The following is a 14,904-nucleotide window of genomic DNA, read 5'->3' as shown; positions in this document are numbered from 1 at the left end:
ATGGTATGTTCTAAAAACCAAAGATTGTCCGCCTTCACCTTTGCCACAATTAAATATCTGGACTTTATTTTAAACTCCACACTCGCGGTCATCTTAAATATCAAGCCGGTGACGGAGTCTTCGAGCTTCGAATTCCACTCTCAGAAAAACGTAATCTCCCCGGATCAATGATCTGGAAAGTGCAGTTCAAGCGCTTGGTATTTCAAGACAACTTCAAAAACACTACTCAACCTGGTGCTGCCTTAATCAGAACGATACTACACAGTAGCCAGACCGGTCACGGACACCCAAAAAGAAATCTTCACCATCATGATACTCTGTGATCTGCCCTGCCTTTTGATAAAAAGAAACAAATTCAAACAATATGGCAACACTTAACAAGCCAAACAATTTAGTAAAACCACCTACCCAGAGTACTCACCATTTCTGGTGTATGAAGGAAACTCAGAAGTTGAAACCCGCTACAACTTGAAGTGAATACATTCAATACCAGTCTTGCTTAGAAACTCTTGTTCTCCAGATCTGCAACTACTGCTTGGGACTTGAGCCCTTGACCTCAGAACTAATATCCCTCATCTCACAATTTGAAAACACCTAAAACCCCACCTGTGCCATTTCTTGAACTAATTGTTCGTCTATCTCCTATAAGACAGTACAACATTAGCGTGCAAATTATAAGCCCCAAATTTACCAACACTTTGTGACTTTTGTGACACAAAATGGTTGCAAAGTTTTGGAGCGTCTGGATTTGCGATGGGTGGTATCTCACAGTAGCATAAAGTTTTGCCAAGTGCTGCTTTGAATTACTTTGCGTTAAGGGGCATTCCATGGGTGGTGCATGGGTGTTCCCATGCAACCACCCATGGGGTTTCATGCAAATCCCCATCTACAAACATTTGTAGATTTTCTCCAAAATCTTACACCTCCTCAAGGACAGCATTACATAGCACACGTGCAAAGTGGGAAAAGCCTTAAAACTCAGTTTTTGTAGTGTACAGAATCTCTTTCAGTACAAACCTTATGCGTTTGAGAATGCACACACAGTTAGTTGGAAATTTGCCCTTTCTGGAGGGTCACCCCTTATTTGCTTTCTCTGGTTGTTAAACCCGTTTTTTTGCTGGCTATAGAACTCTGTGCACTTTACCGAAGTTAACCAGTGGTAAAGTGCTTGTGCTCCTCCTTTCAACATGATGAAATTGGCATACCTGCGATTGCCATATTTAACTTACCAAAAAGTCACTAGTACGGGTTACCCACAGGGTACCGAGGGCCTGTAGGTTAAATATTACCAACGTTCTGTGGCACTGATTGTGCCACCTATTGCAGTAACAATGCCAACATGATTCCAGGCCTGCCACCAGTAGCCTGGCTGTGCAGGTTTAAATTGCAAATTCGACTGTTTAAAATAGCCCCTTGACATGCCTGAAACTCTCGTTTTAAATATAAGTCACAGCTAAGTAAGCCTTACTGCCCATTAAGGCAGGGTGCATGATATTTAAAAGTAGGACATGTAAATCTTAATTCCAAACATGTCCATACACTAACTAGCACCTCAAAACTATCTTAACTGTAGGAGGGTTGGCTGTTCCATAAGAAAGCATTGGGGTACAATATTAAGTTTAATAAATATTAACCACCTAAGAAACAGCTAGATAAATATTTCAAGGACTCCTTTTAGGCGTTGAACAAAATCCAATTTAATGTCAAGGTTCAATTTTCTCTTGCCTGCCTTAAGCCCCTAGAGGCCGTTGGACGCTTGATAACTCCCTTGTGGCATGAATTGCTCCCAAGTCCGGGACAGTGGGCTGTGGGTGTAGGGAGGAGTTGTGCTTCCCTTGACAGGATTACCTGGGGGCTGTGCCCAGATCCTTGGTGCACTTCAAAGGGGCGTTCCCCCCCTGTCGCAGGCAGATGTAGCTCACGTCTAGGCATGTCTTCCCTTTTGCCAGCCTAGCACATGCCCCATTGGGAGGGACAGCTGCCCCGGAACGGATTTAGTGTGGCCTCTGGGGTGGGGATGTGCGCACCCTCTTTGACATTAAAGTGTCAAATTCTGCTTGAAAGTCACATCATCTGGGGTTTTTCACGTGACACTTGGGCATTCTTTAAAGAGACACTTCCCCATCACAGGCAAATGTTAGCTGACCGGGCCTGCTCTTACTTTTGTACCCAGGACAAATAGGTGGATTCCAATGGCCATAAGGCTGGTCTGTTAAAGCTACAGGTACATATCAAGCTACAAGAGGCCTTTTTCGGCAACAGCCCAGCTGACCAGTGGCAACTAGACCTGAGCTGGACCGTCATGTTGGCCTCTGCATGCCACTCTGTGAATCTCTAAGTGCATCCCCTGAGGGTCTTTAAAAGTGTACTCCTGTGGTGAATTAGGGCTTAAAGGACTAAAGTCAGAAGGTAAAATCTTAGACCAGGACGAACCTGGTTAGCGTATCCAACCTGCATCAACATGCATATATGTATTTTATTTACTTAAAAGTGTAAGTAAGTATGGAGTATCCAGACCCCACAGGGCTGTAAGGTGGTGTACAATTTAAAATGGGAAACTTAAAAACAAAAGAATCTTACGCCGCATTAAAGCCCTCATCACAAGTGGCCATTTAATACCAGTGGCGCCAGTACCAGCAGTTACCGGCCTCATCGGAATTATGAGGTCTGCAAGAACATAGAGGATTGGTGTATTTGAATGCAGCCAAAATCTCAAGATGAAAGTCTGGGCTGGCTGTCCCCTGCCCTCGAAGATACAGCCACCTGCAGTATCAGTAACTCCAGGGATGTTAAAATATGGGCCCTTTTCCCAACCATTCATTGTGAGCCCTTCAAGTGGCAAAAAAATGCATTGTGTCAAAATCTTGACCCCGCCCCCACTACTGAGCAAGCATTGGCAAACCAATAGGTCTGACATTTGCAGCAAGTCTTTTGGTTTTGTTTATTGCTTAATTTGCTTTGTCACGGTTTTTGAAAACCTTTGGCTAAAAGCAAAAATATATTTTTGTCTCAGGAAAGCAGCTATAGTATTTCCGGCACTTAAGGGGACTACTTTGTGTGTGGAAGTGCTCCCTGTGAAATGAAAGAATGTCAGTGAAGTTAGCCAATGTCTGAAGTGAGCTGACCCACTGCTCCATGCTGTAGTGGACGAAAGAAACATGTGAATGATAAACTGACCAATGGATGAAAAGAAGTGGCTGTAAGGAAGTATATTATACATTTAATTTCAGTCAAATCAAAAGGGCTGGACTAACACCATACCTAAAACAATTTCCACAAAAAATGAGTTTGAAAACAGTGACCACAAGTTGGGGGTAGGAGGGAATAGACAAAACATGCCTTCACAAGAATGTAGGGTCGAGGCAATGGCTTTCTTGGTGGTAATAGGTTTCTTTACTTTCACATAGCTCCAGCAGAATTAGCCTGAAAAGGGAAAAAGATGTGCGAATTGTTTCATTTTGTATATATTAGGACTTGTAGGGTATACTGCTCGCTGACAAGCACCAGAGTTCTGGGCACTGGGAAGAGCGCAATCCAGACTGTGGGCGTGTTGGGTCCAGAGGCCAGCAGCAGCTCAAGATTTACCTGTAGTAGGTGAGGTACATTTTCAGGTCTTTTCTCAAATGAGGGTTTGGTGGAGCAAGTCTGTGGTGGGATTGTCTCTCTAAACCCAGATCCCCAGGTGGACAATAACCCAGAATAGCTTTCCAATAGTGTAGGAAGGTGGATATCTGACTATGGTTACCCCCAACTTTTTGCCTAGTGTCTAGCTGGTTTTTCGACTTAGTTGGCCTGAGATCCTGCCATTCAGGGTCTCAGGCTGTCTGCTCTCTCTTTAAAATGGACTCCATGTACCCTAGGTACATAACCAATTGGTAAGGATCACCTTATTTGACCCTGTACAGTGTACCCTAGGTACCCAGGGCATAGGTGTACCCTAGGCCTCCCAGGGGCTGCAGCATGTATTATGCCACCCCTGGTCTGGCCTTCCAATCAGACACAACTGGCTGATCACTCAGCTGGGGCAAGGTTGTGTAATCACCCCTTGCTTAGATATAGTATGCCTATATCTACCCTTATATATAGACACATGTGTACCTATCAGTCACTCCTATGGCAGGCCTTAACAATCCTGGAGGCAGAGTGCTTGGTAACATGTGAGATGGTGCTCTAGCATGAGCTGAGCCTGTCTGCAGCTTTCGGAACCAAGTCCTTATAGCTGTTCTATGATATAGCCTACCATATACTCTTAAAGTGCCTTATAATCTTAAACGGTTATGGTAACTATGGTTTGGCTTTATCAAAACATGTCGTGTAAGGTGTCTAACACTTTGGAATAATACCCCCATACCATTTCTGGTGATGAGGATATTATTCCCCCCTTCTAGAGGGAGAGACATGTTAAAATCCTACTTTGCTGTTTAACTCTGACCAAAGCCTCAGCATCACAAAATGGATGCTGCTGCCACAGACACGAGTCTGACCTCCTGCAGCTGGGAGTGATCCCAGCCAGGGAGGCCTGGACAATAGGTTTCCTGCTTGGGGAGGTGCTAGCACCTCCCCAGACAGCCTTTAGTGTATTGGGGCAGGGTGGGCTGAAAGGAATGAGACATGCCTGGGGCACACAAGGTGTTCCTTGCATAGTCCAGTTCAAACCGGCGCTGGGGCACTCCAGCCCCAGCTCTGGCGCGAAACTGGACAAAGGGAAGTGGGTGTAACCACCCCCTCCCAGGTCCCACCCATAAGGCGTGACCTAGCAGGTATCCCAGCCCCCCAGATTAGTATAAGAGTGGGAGTTGGGCCTCAAGACTTTAGATTATCCTGAACCTGCGAAACTGAACAGAAACTCTGGACCTTCGACATTCGACGAAAGAAGAATACTGAAGAATCTCCCTTGTAGCCAAGGAGTGGCTACCCTGTGCAAACAGGCACCATCAAGAGACTACCCTTTGCTTTGCCCACGTTCTACGAGGAACCGACTGCAGAGCCTGACCAGAGCCTTGACTTCCAGACTTCTCCGACCCTGATCCACATCGACAGCAAAGCTGAGATCCGTGGAGGCGACGAGCGACGTGGGACCGGCTACCTGGGAAAAGTGGCTAGTAACTTCAAGCGCAGCTTCTGAGGTACCCTCGAAGTTGTGCACCGGGGATTGAGAAGCCCCAACCCCAAGCACCATCTGCACCGAAGATCAGCCCCCCACACTCCACGAGTCCTGCGTGGGGCCCTTCAGCATTTTCCTGCTTGCCGCGTCTGTCCGGTTGCTTGCCCGCTGGCTAGTGGCCTTTGTGGCAACGCACCCTGAAATCTTCTGCGCTGGTTTGGCTCCTCCAGACTGGCTCCCGCTTCTCTGCAAAGAAGAAGCACCCCAGACCTTCCTGGTCTGCACCAGAAGCAAGTCCTTCGTTCTTCGTGGGTTCCGCTTGCCAAGGCTTGGTGAGTCCTAGTCCAACTTTGACGCCGCCGACAGCAAGAGCCTTCGTGGGACAGCTCGCCTCCTGGTCGTCCACGACGCTTCCTGGTCCTCCTGGCTGCAGCGACAAGCTTCACCTTCACCTGCAATCTTCACGACATCGCCTGGTTCCTTCCTGGTTCCACGTGGTCACTGGCTAGTGACCTTGACTCTGTCCCTTCTGCTTGCAGGTTTCTTCTCTTCTTGATCCCAGCCTTGGGATCCACCGGACACTCTTCACTGACTGCCTGTCAGCATCTTTCTTCAGGCATCCATAGGAGTCGACGACGAAAACGACGCATCTTCACCCCTATGCACCCGCAGCCTGTGGGCTAGGTAACTTGGGTACTCCGGTGCTCATCAGGATAGTGACTATCCTAGTGTCTAGTTTTCAAGTCTTAACTTCCTAGCTACTCCGGAAGTGTCCTAAATCTACCGTTTTCTAAACTGTACTATTGCTATTGACTTTTACGCATTACGCGTGAGTGTTTCCACTCTGCACACGAATCCCGTGGGCCTCCCACTTCCTAACTAACGCTAGTGTAGTGTAGCCCCAGCGATTCCCTAGGCCTATTCTATTTCCGTGACAGTGGTTCTTATACCACTTACTTAGTATATGGTTTGCGTGGCCCCTAGGGCCTAACTGTATTACTTACCTGTGTGACTTAATGTATGCTTAAATAAGACTGTGTTGTACTTACCTCTAATCTCATAAAGAGTGCTGAGGGTTTGACTAGAATAAATACACTTTATTCTATATATATATCTGTTGTGGTGTCCTTTCATTTGGTATTCAAGGGATTATATATGGTATCACAGCTGGCTTCACATGCCATTCAGAGTTTAGCCTAAGACTGCTCTTGTCCATGCTACCACTAGGATAGCTGGTCTATAAGGTTGACTTTACAACCAATCACCATAAGGGTATTTGGACTGATATAAGGTGTACACTATAACTAGTGACATCATACATCAGGCCAACTTCTCACATTGGTGAGCAGCGGTTGGGATCTGAGCTTGCTGTTGTAATACCATTGTAATCTTGAGATACTAAATTGAAAGATCACACAGATATTGTCTAGGTACATATAACATAGATTATAATACTTAAGTCCTACTGGACTTTGTAGTTGTAGGCTGAAGGGAGTAACACACCCTGACTACAACTACTAGAGAGGTTTAGTAGATACAACTAGTGTAGGTAGGTGCACACACCACACCCTCACTAGATCATGTCTCTGAGAGGAGATCGAGTAGATGCTCCCTCAGGAGGATCAGGTCTGCAAAAGACCCCCTCTAGATATGATACCTTAACATTCCAGGAGATGAGACACTTGTGTACCTCCAGAGGAATAAAACAGGGTGCAAACCCAACCCTCCTTCAGTTAAGACAACTCCTAGAGGAGTATGACATTATTAGGGCATCTCAGGCAGGTACCCTAGGTACAGAGGAGGGTCTACCCACCACAGAGGAGTCAGAGGAGACTTCAGATGAAGAGGTAGACAGCCAGGGCCAAGTAGGAAGACTTAGCCAGGCTAACCTAAGCTTACATGGGAGTTTGAATGGGGTCCCCCCTTACAGACCCCCAAGTAGGCTTACACAGAGAAGCAGGAGGGACAGATCCCCTTCAAGGGAATCCATCCACTCCCATGTCTCTAACATCTCTAATGCTTCCTCTCACAGGGGAATGACTTCCCCTGAGAGAAAGGAGCATGAAGCCAGAATGAGGGAAGCTAATCTGAGGATTCAGAGGGACGAACTTGCCCTTGCCAAAGAGAAGCTTGCTCTGGCTAGAGAACAAAAGTTAAGTGGGTTAGAACCCACTGGTGGCAGCAACATTCCTAGAGATAGGGATAGGTCTTATGACCATAGAAACCTAAGCAAGATAGTCCCCCCATATCAGAATGGGGATGACATCCACAAGTGGATGACTGCTTTGGAGAGGGCCTGCAAAGTACAGCAGGTTCCCCAGAGTCAGTGGGCAGCTATCTTGTGGCTCTCCTTTTCTGACAAAGGTAGAGACAAGCTCCTCACAGTCAGTGATGAGGATGCAAACAATTACAAAGTCCTGAAGAGTGCTCTGATAGATGGGTTTGGCTTAACCACTGAGCAATATAGGTTGTTGTTCAGAGACACCCAGAAGACACAGACACAGGACTGGTCTGATTTTGTGGATTGTGCCACTAAGGCTTTGGAAGGTTGGTTAAATGGCAGCAAGGTGCAGGACTATACAGGATTGTACAACTTGATTATGAGGGAGCAGATCCTTAGTAATTGTCAGAACCAGCTTCTCCATCAACACCTGGTAGACTCAGATTTGACCTCTCCCCAAGAATTGGGAAAGAGGGCAGATAAATGGGTCAGGACCAGGATTAGGCCTAAAAATCAGGGTGGTGACCAAAAGAAAGATACCACCAAGCCTCAAGAGAAGGGTGGGGATAAAACAAAAGAGAAATCTTCCTCAGGGCCCCAAAACTCCACACAGGGTGGTGGGTCCCAAGCTCCCTCCTCTACCACAGTTAAAAAGCCTTACTGCCATGTGTGTAAAACACCTGGGCATTGGAAAACTGACAGCAGTTGCCCACAGGCTAAAAACAAAAAATTGTTCCTCCAACTACTCCTGTCACACCACCTATTACTGTCAGCAGTAATCCCCCAGGTGGTGGGAGTGCCCCCAAAAATTTGGTTGGGTTTTCTTGGGGAACACAGGGGGATCCTGGCTTAGCCAATTCCCCTACAGCAGCTACTCTTGTCTGTGATGGTGGCATGGGGTTTGCCAACTTCACTGCCTGTCCCAACACTTTGGGTAGGTACAGACAGGAACCCTACATTAATGGTAGAAAGGCTGAGGCCTACAGAGACACTGGAGCTAGCATCACTATGGTGGCCCATAGGCTAGTTCCCTCTGAGCAGCTTTTGCCTGGGTTCTCATACCAGGTAACTAACATTGATGGCAAACAGAACAGTCATCCCATGGCAGAGGTATGTCTCAGCTGGGGAGGGGTCACTGGCCCTAAAAGGGTGGCAGTGTCTCCAACCTTGCCTGTGGACTGCTTACTGGGGAATGACTTAGAACTCTCAGCTTGGGCTGAAGTTGAACAAGACACCCATTCTAAAATGGTAGGCCTTTTACAAAAGGGTAGTGGGGTTGTGCCAGCCACAACCCCTGTCCAAGTAGATTTCCTCCCTGAAAAGGTTGGAAGGGCAGTGGTAGCCACAGCCCAGGCAAAGACAGACTTCCCTGTAGAGATTGGCAGAGCTGTGACAGTCACAGCTCAAACACAAACTGAGTGCCTCCCTGAAAAGGTTGGCAAGGCTGTAATGGTCTCAGCCCATACTCAGACTGACTTAGGTGTAGTGAAGCCTGAAACTATGGATCACTCCACACAAACAGAGAGTAGTGGGGAGGAAGAAAAGTCTCCCTCTCCCCAGACATTAGGAAAAGGTCAGCCTCCTCAGGGATCTGACCTCACCCCTTGTGAAGGAACTGCCCCAGAGGTAGCCAGGCCTGGCCTGGCAGAGCCTCTGATGTCAGTGGCCCCTTCCAAGGTGGGACCCAGTCTGGTGCAGGTAGCCTGCCTCTCTCTACCCTGCCTCAGTCAGCCCAGGGCTGCAGAGGTCAGGGAGGCCAGTGGACCCCAAGAGGGCCCCTGTCCACAAGAACCCCCCAATCAAAAGAATGAGGATTGCCTGGCTAGTAGCCCTAGCCAGGTGATGGGTAAAAACATTCCTGAGGGATCCCCTTTACAGGTAGTTAGGGACCTTCCCCAGAGGGATTCTGTTGGGCACAGGCAAACCTGGGACCTTAGGGACCCAAACCTGACCTGTCCCTCCAGTAAGCCCACAAAAGGGACCCATCCTCCAGCTTTAGGTAGCCAGAGGCTGACCCTGAGAGCACAGTGCAACTCAGTTAAAGAAAGAAAGGCATCCATGGTGGAGAATGATTGGAGGAAGCTGAGGCCTCACTTTGAGGACACTCACTTCAGTACTCCATCTCAACACCAGCCTTTTACTTTGCAAAGACACACCCAAGGTAGAGATTCCCTATGGTGGAGACCCTATGATACCTTTAGGATGAGGGATTGCTTAGTGGACCATGAGACAGGGGGTAACCATGCCAGTGCTGGTTCTTCCTTATATGGCCACTTAGGCAATAGAGGCTTACCTTGTCAAGGCCAGCCTTATCTCCTTTCGTTTGGGGGGGGGGGTTGTGTAGGAAGGTGGATATCTGACTATGGTTACCCCCAACTTTTTGCTTAGTGTCTAGCTGGTTTTTCGACTTAGTTGGCCTGAGATCCTGCCATTCAGGGTCTCAGGCTGTCTGCTCTCTCTTTAAAATGGACTCCATGTACCCTAGGTACATAACCAATTGGTAAGGATCACCTTATTGGACCCTGTACAGTGTACCCTAGGTACCCAGGGCATAGGTGTACCCTAGGCCTCCCAGGGGCTGCAGCATGTATTATGCCACCCCTGGTCTGGCCTTCCAATCAGACACAACTGGCTGATCACTCAGCTGGGGCAAGGTTGTGTAATCACCCCTTGCTTAGATATAGTATGCCTATACCTACCCTTATATATAGACACATGTGTATCTATCAGTCACTCCTATGGCAGGCCTTAACAATCCTGGAGGCAGAGTGCTTGGTAACATGTGAGATGGTGCTCTAGCATGAGCTGAGCCTGTCTGCAGCTTTCGGAACCAAGTCCTTATAGCTGTTCTATGATATAGCCTACCATATACTCTTAAAGTGCCTTATAATCTTAAACGGTTATGGTAACTATGGTTTGGCTTTATCAAAACATGTCGTGTAAGGTGTCTAACACTTTGGAATAATACCCCCATACCATTTCTGGTGATGAGGATATTATTCCCCCCTTCTAGAGGGAGAGACATGTTAAAATCCTACTTTGCTGTTTAACTCTGACCAAAGCCTCAGCATCACAAAATGGATGCTGCTGCCACAGACACGAGTCTGACCTCCTGCAGCTGGGAGTGATCCCAGCCAGGGAGGCCTGGACAATAGGTTTCCTGCTTGGGGAGGTGCTAGCACCTCCCCAGACAGCCTTTAGTGTATTGGGGCAGGGTGGGCTGAAAGGAATGAGACATGCCTGGGGCACACAAGGTGTTCCTTGCATAGTCCAGTTCAAACCGGCGCTGGGGCACTCCAGCCCCAGCTCTGGCGCGAAACTGGACAAAGGGAAGTGGGTGTAACCACCCCCTCCCAGGTCCCACCCATAAGGCGTGACCTAGCAGGTATCCCAGCCCCCCAGATTAGTATAAGAGTGGGAGTTGGGCCTCAAGACTTTAGATTATCCTGAACCTGCGAAACTGAACAGAAACTCTGGACCTTCGACATTCGACGAAAGAAGAAGACTGAAGAATCTCCCTTGTAGCCAAGGAGTGGCTACCCTGTGCAAACAGGCACCATCAAGAGACTACCCTTTGCTTTGCCCACGTTCTACGAGGAACCGACTGCAGAGCCTGACCAGAGCCTTGACTTCCAGACTTCTCCGACCCTGATCCACATCGACAGCAAAGCTGAGATCCGTGGAGGCGACGAGCGACGTGGGACCGGCTACCTGGGAAAAGTGGCTAGTAACTTACAGCGCAGCTTCTGAGGTACCCTCGAAGTTGTGCACCGGGGATTGAGAAGCCCCAACCCCAAGCACCATCTGCACCGAAGATCAGCCCCCCACACTCCACGAGTCCTGCGTGGGGCCCTTCAGCATTTTCCTGCTTGCCGCGTCTGTCCGGTTGCTTGCCCGCTGGCTAGTGGCCTTTGTGACGACGCACCCTGAAATCTTCTGCGCTGGTTTGGCTCCTCCAGACTGGCTCCCGCTTCTCTGCAAAGAAGAAGCACCCCAGACCTTCCTGGTCTGCACCAGAAGCAAGTCCTTCGTTCTTCGTGGGTTCCGCTTGCCAAGGCTTGGTGAGTCCTAGTCCAACTTCGACGCCGCCGACAGCAAGAGCCTTCGTGGGACAGCTCGCCTCCTGGTCCTGGTCGTCCTCGACGCTTCCTGGTCCTCCTGGCTGCAGCGACAAGCTTCACCTTCACCTGCAATCTTCACGACATCGCCTGGTTCCTTCCTGGTTCCACGTGGTCACTGGCTAGTGACCTTGACTCTGTCCCTTCTGCTTGCAGGTTTCTTCTCTTCTTGATCCCAGCCTTGGGATCCACCGGACACTCTTCACTGACTGCCTGTCAGCATCTTTCTTCAGGCATCCATAGGAGTCGACGACGAAAACGACGCATCTTCACCCCTATGCACCCGCAGCCTGTGGGCTAGGTAACTTGGGTACTCCGGTGCTCATCAGGATAGTGACTATCCTAGTGTCTAGTTTTCAAGTCTCAACTTCCTAGCTACTCCGGAAGTGTCCTAAATCTACCGTTTTCTAAACTGTACTATTGCTATTGACTTTTACGCATTACGCGTGAGTGTTTCCACTCTGCACACGAATCCCGTGGGCCTCCCACTTCCTAACTAACGCTAGTGTAGTGTAGCCCCAGCGATTCCCTAGGCCTAGGCCTATTCTATTTCCGTGACAGTGGTTCTTATACCACTTACTTAGTATATGGTTTGCGTGGCCCCTAGGGCCTAACTGTATTACTTACCTGTGTGACTTAATGTATGCTTAAATAAGACTGTGTTGTACTTACCTCTAATCTCATAAAGAGTGCTGAGGGTTTGACTAGAATAAATACACTTTATTCTATATATATATCTGTTGTGGTGTCCTTTCATTTGGTATTCAAGGGATTATATATGGTATCACAGCTGGCTTCACATGCCATTCAGAGTTTAGCCTAAGACTGCTCTTGTCCATGCTACCACTAGGATAGCTGGTCTATAAGGTTGACTTTACAACCAATCACCATAAGGGTATTTGGACTGATATAAGGTGTACACTATAACTAGTGACATCATACATCAGGCCAACTTCTCACAAATAGGTAGACTGTGGAAAAATAAAATTAACATCACATATCCAAGCTCATGAATTATTAAATAAATAGAACAATCGAAAAGAAACTTCTTCGGGTGTTTTTGTGAGGTGGACATTGGATTAAATGAGTTCTTAAGGAGCTCTTCATTTGCACTAGAATTGCATTTCCCAACCTTCTTCAGAGCTGGTTTGCCAAGAATGCTTTTCAGGGGAAGTCTGGTTGTGCTTTTACAATCCACAATGATGTGGTGCCATGTGAAACCATGCTTTAAAATGCAGTTTTTACAGATAATAAGAATGTCTTCAAACATGGAACATGTACATTGTTTAAAGACAGCATTTGATGTGAAAAATGCAGCCCTTAGTTTATGGCTGAAATGTATTTTGCTGTGCAAATCACCTTCAGGGTTCATTTCCATCAGCTCAAAATAGATGGAATTAGGAAATGTTTTAAGAGCTGATGTACAAGTCCAAACTAACTGGGTATGATCCAAAGTGGTTAAATCACCTTAAAGTTGACACTGCACAATTAATAGGTTCTTGAATAAAAATAACTTTCTTTATCACATTGATTTTGTCAGCATCACATGCAGATTTTAAATAGGGAAATCCAATCAATGCCTCCCTTACTAAAGGAGACAGGCCAGATCCTCCCACTCCCAAAGAAACCTACACTAGACCCGGATGACCTCGTCAGCTGCCAGTCCATCAGTTACAACATCATTCATCAGCAGGAACATTGAAACAGCAGTTGGTTCAACTCAAAAACCTCATTAATGCTAACCTTCGACACCAGTGAGGTGGTACTCTTTGGAAGAGACACCCCTCACTGATCCCGTCTGGTGGCCCTCACAGTGAGGACACATCCCCACCCCATCAAACCAATCCAGAAACTTCCCAGGAACTTCGGGATCATGATCAACAATCAAATCTCGATGACCGCCAAGTTAACACGGTCGCCACCTCGTGCTTACACGCCCTTAAGCTCCTCAGGAAGATATTCAGATGGATTCAGCTCGGCGCTTGTAGAAATCACCCAAGCTCCAATTACCAGCAAGCTGGACCACGGAAATGCACTGTATGTCCGCATCACCACTCCGCTTACCAAGAGACTAAAGGTTATCCAGAACGCATCAGCTAGACTCGTGCTCAAACTCGCACTTACATATATACACACACACCTTCGACCTCCACTGGATCCAGGTTGACAAATAAACCCTTTAACCCCCCCCCCCCCCCCCCCCACTGCATAACCAAAGTCCTGCATAACTGAACAGCAGAATCAGCTTCAACAAACCAACCAGACACCTCTGCTCTGCCAGCCTCCTGCTCGTCCATATCTCTGCATCCAAAGAGGCGGCGGCTGCATCTTCTTGTACCTGGCACCTAAAGCCTGGACCAACCTCCCTCTTCATAGCAGAGCTGCTAGCTCTGTCCCAGATTCTGCAAATACTGAAAGCCTGGCTATTCCAATAGGCCCCAGTCAGGGCAGCTCCTCTTCTCAAGGTGCCAGGATACTCCTCCCGGGTGACATGTGCTCCATACAAATAAACATAATGTAGCGTAACAATCACCTAAATAACTCGCAGTCTGGCTGCAGCATGGAGACTGCTACCATACACATCGTAGACTATGCCCTCTTGACCACAGATACACATGAAACCTGCCTCCTGCTACTGCTGGACCTCTCAGATGCCTGACGGAGCAAAGCATCGCACCCTGGACTCTCCAATGGGATTCACCTCCAATGTCCTTCACTTGTTCTCCTAGTACTTTTCCAACTGGCACCAGTTTGTTCACAAGGGCATGTCCAGGTGATAAAAGATCCCCATCACCTGTGGAGTCCCCTAGGACTCTATGCTGTCTCCTGCCATCTTCACGGAGCCCCCTGGTGCTTTACTTAAAGATATCCTCAATATTCCCCAATATGCAGAGGTTAAAAAACTACTTGTAAGTCTCCTCTGCTTCAGACATCCAACACCTCAAACACTGCTTGCGCTTCATCCAGACGTGGATGTCCAGCGCTGACCTGGAGCTCAGTCCAAGCAAGACAGAGCTCCTGGGATTTTTCAAGAACAATAAACAGAATAATCATAGAAACATGGCTCAATAACATGAATCTGGATGTCTTTGAAACCAGACTTTCAGTGAACAATAAGTAACTTTGATTCACCCTGGAAATTAGTCTCAAGGAATACATTGCCTGGTACCAGCTTGCTCCCCTAAAGAATCTTTAAGCAATTCCACATTTTGGGAAACAGGAAAACAAGCTATGGGGGAGGTACATAAATGTGCCTATTATCACACAATGTGGTGAGAGCCGAGATATGAATTTAGGTGTGTGTCATATCAGGGTTCCCCCCCAAGGGGTGAATAAAGCCGTATGGCAGTTGTGTTTCGCAATAATGTATTTGTAATTTTTGGTAAACTGCAAAATACTCCATTACAACCATTTTTAGAATGATTCAGTAATCAGTCCTTGGTATATATTATAAACGTTGG

Source organism: Triturus cristatus, chromosome 10, assembly GCF_964204655.1.
Source record: "Triturus cristatus chromosome 10, aTriCri1.1, whole genome shotgun sequence".
Lineage (NCBI taxonomy): Eukaryota > Metazoa > Chordata > Amphibia > Caudata > Salamandridae > Triturus > Triturus cristatus.
This window is presented reverse-complemented; position numbering follows the sequence as displayed.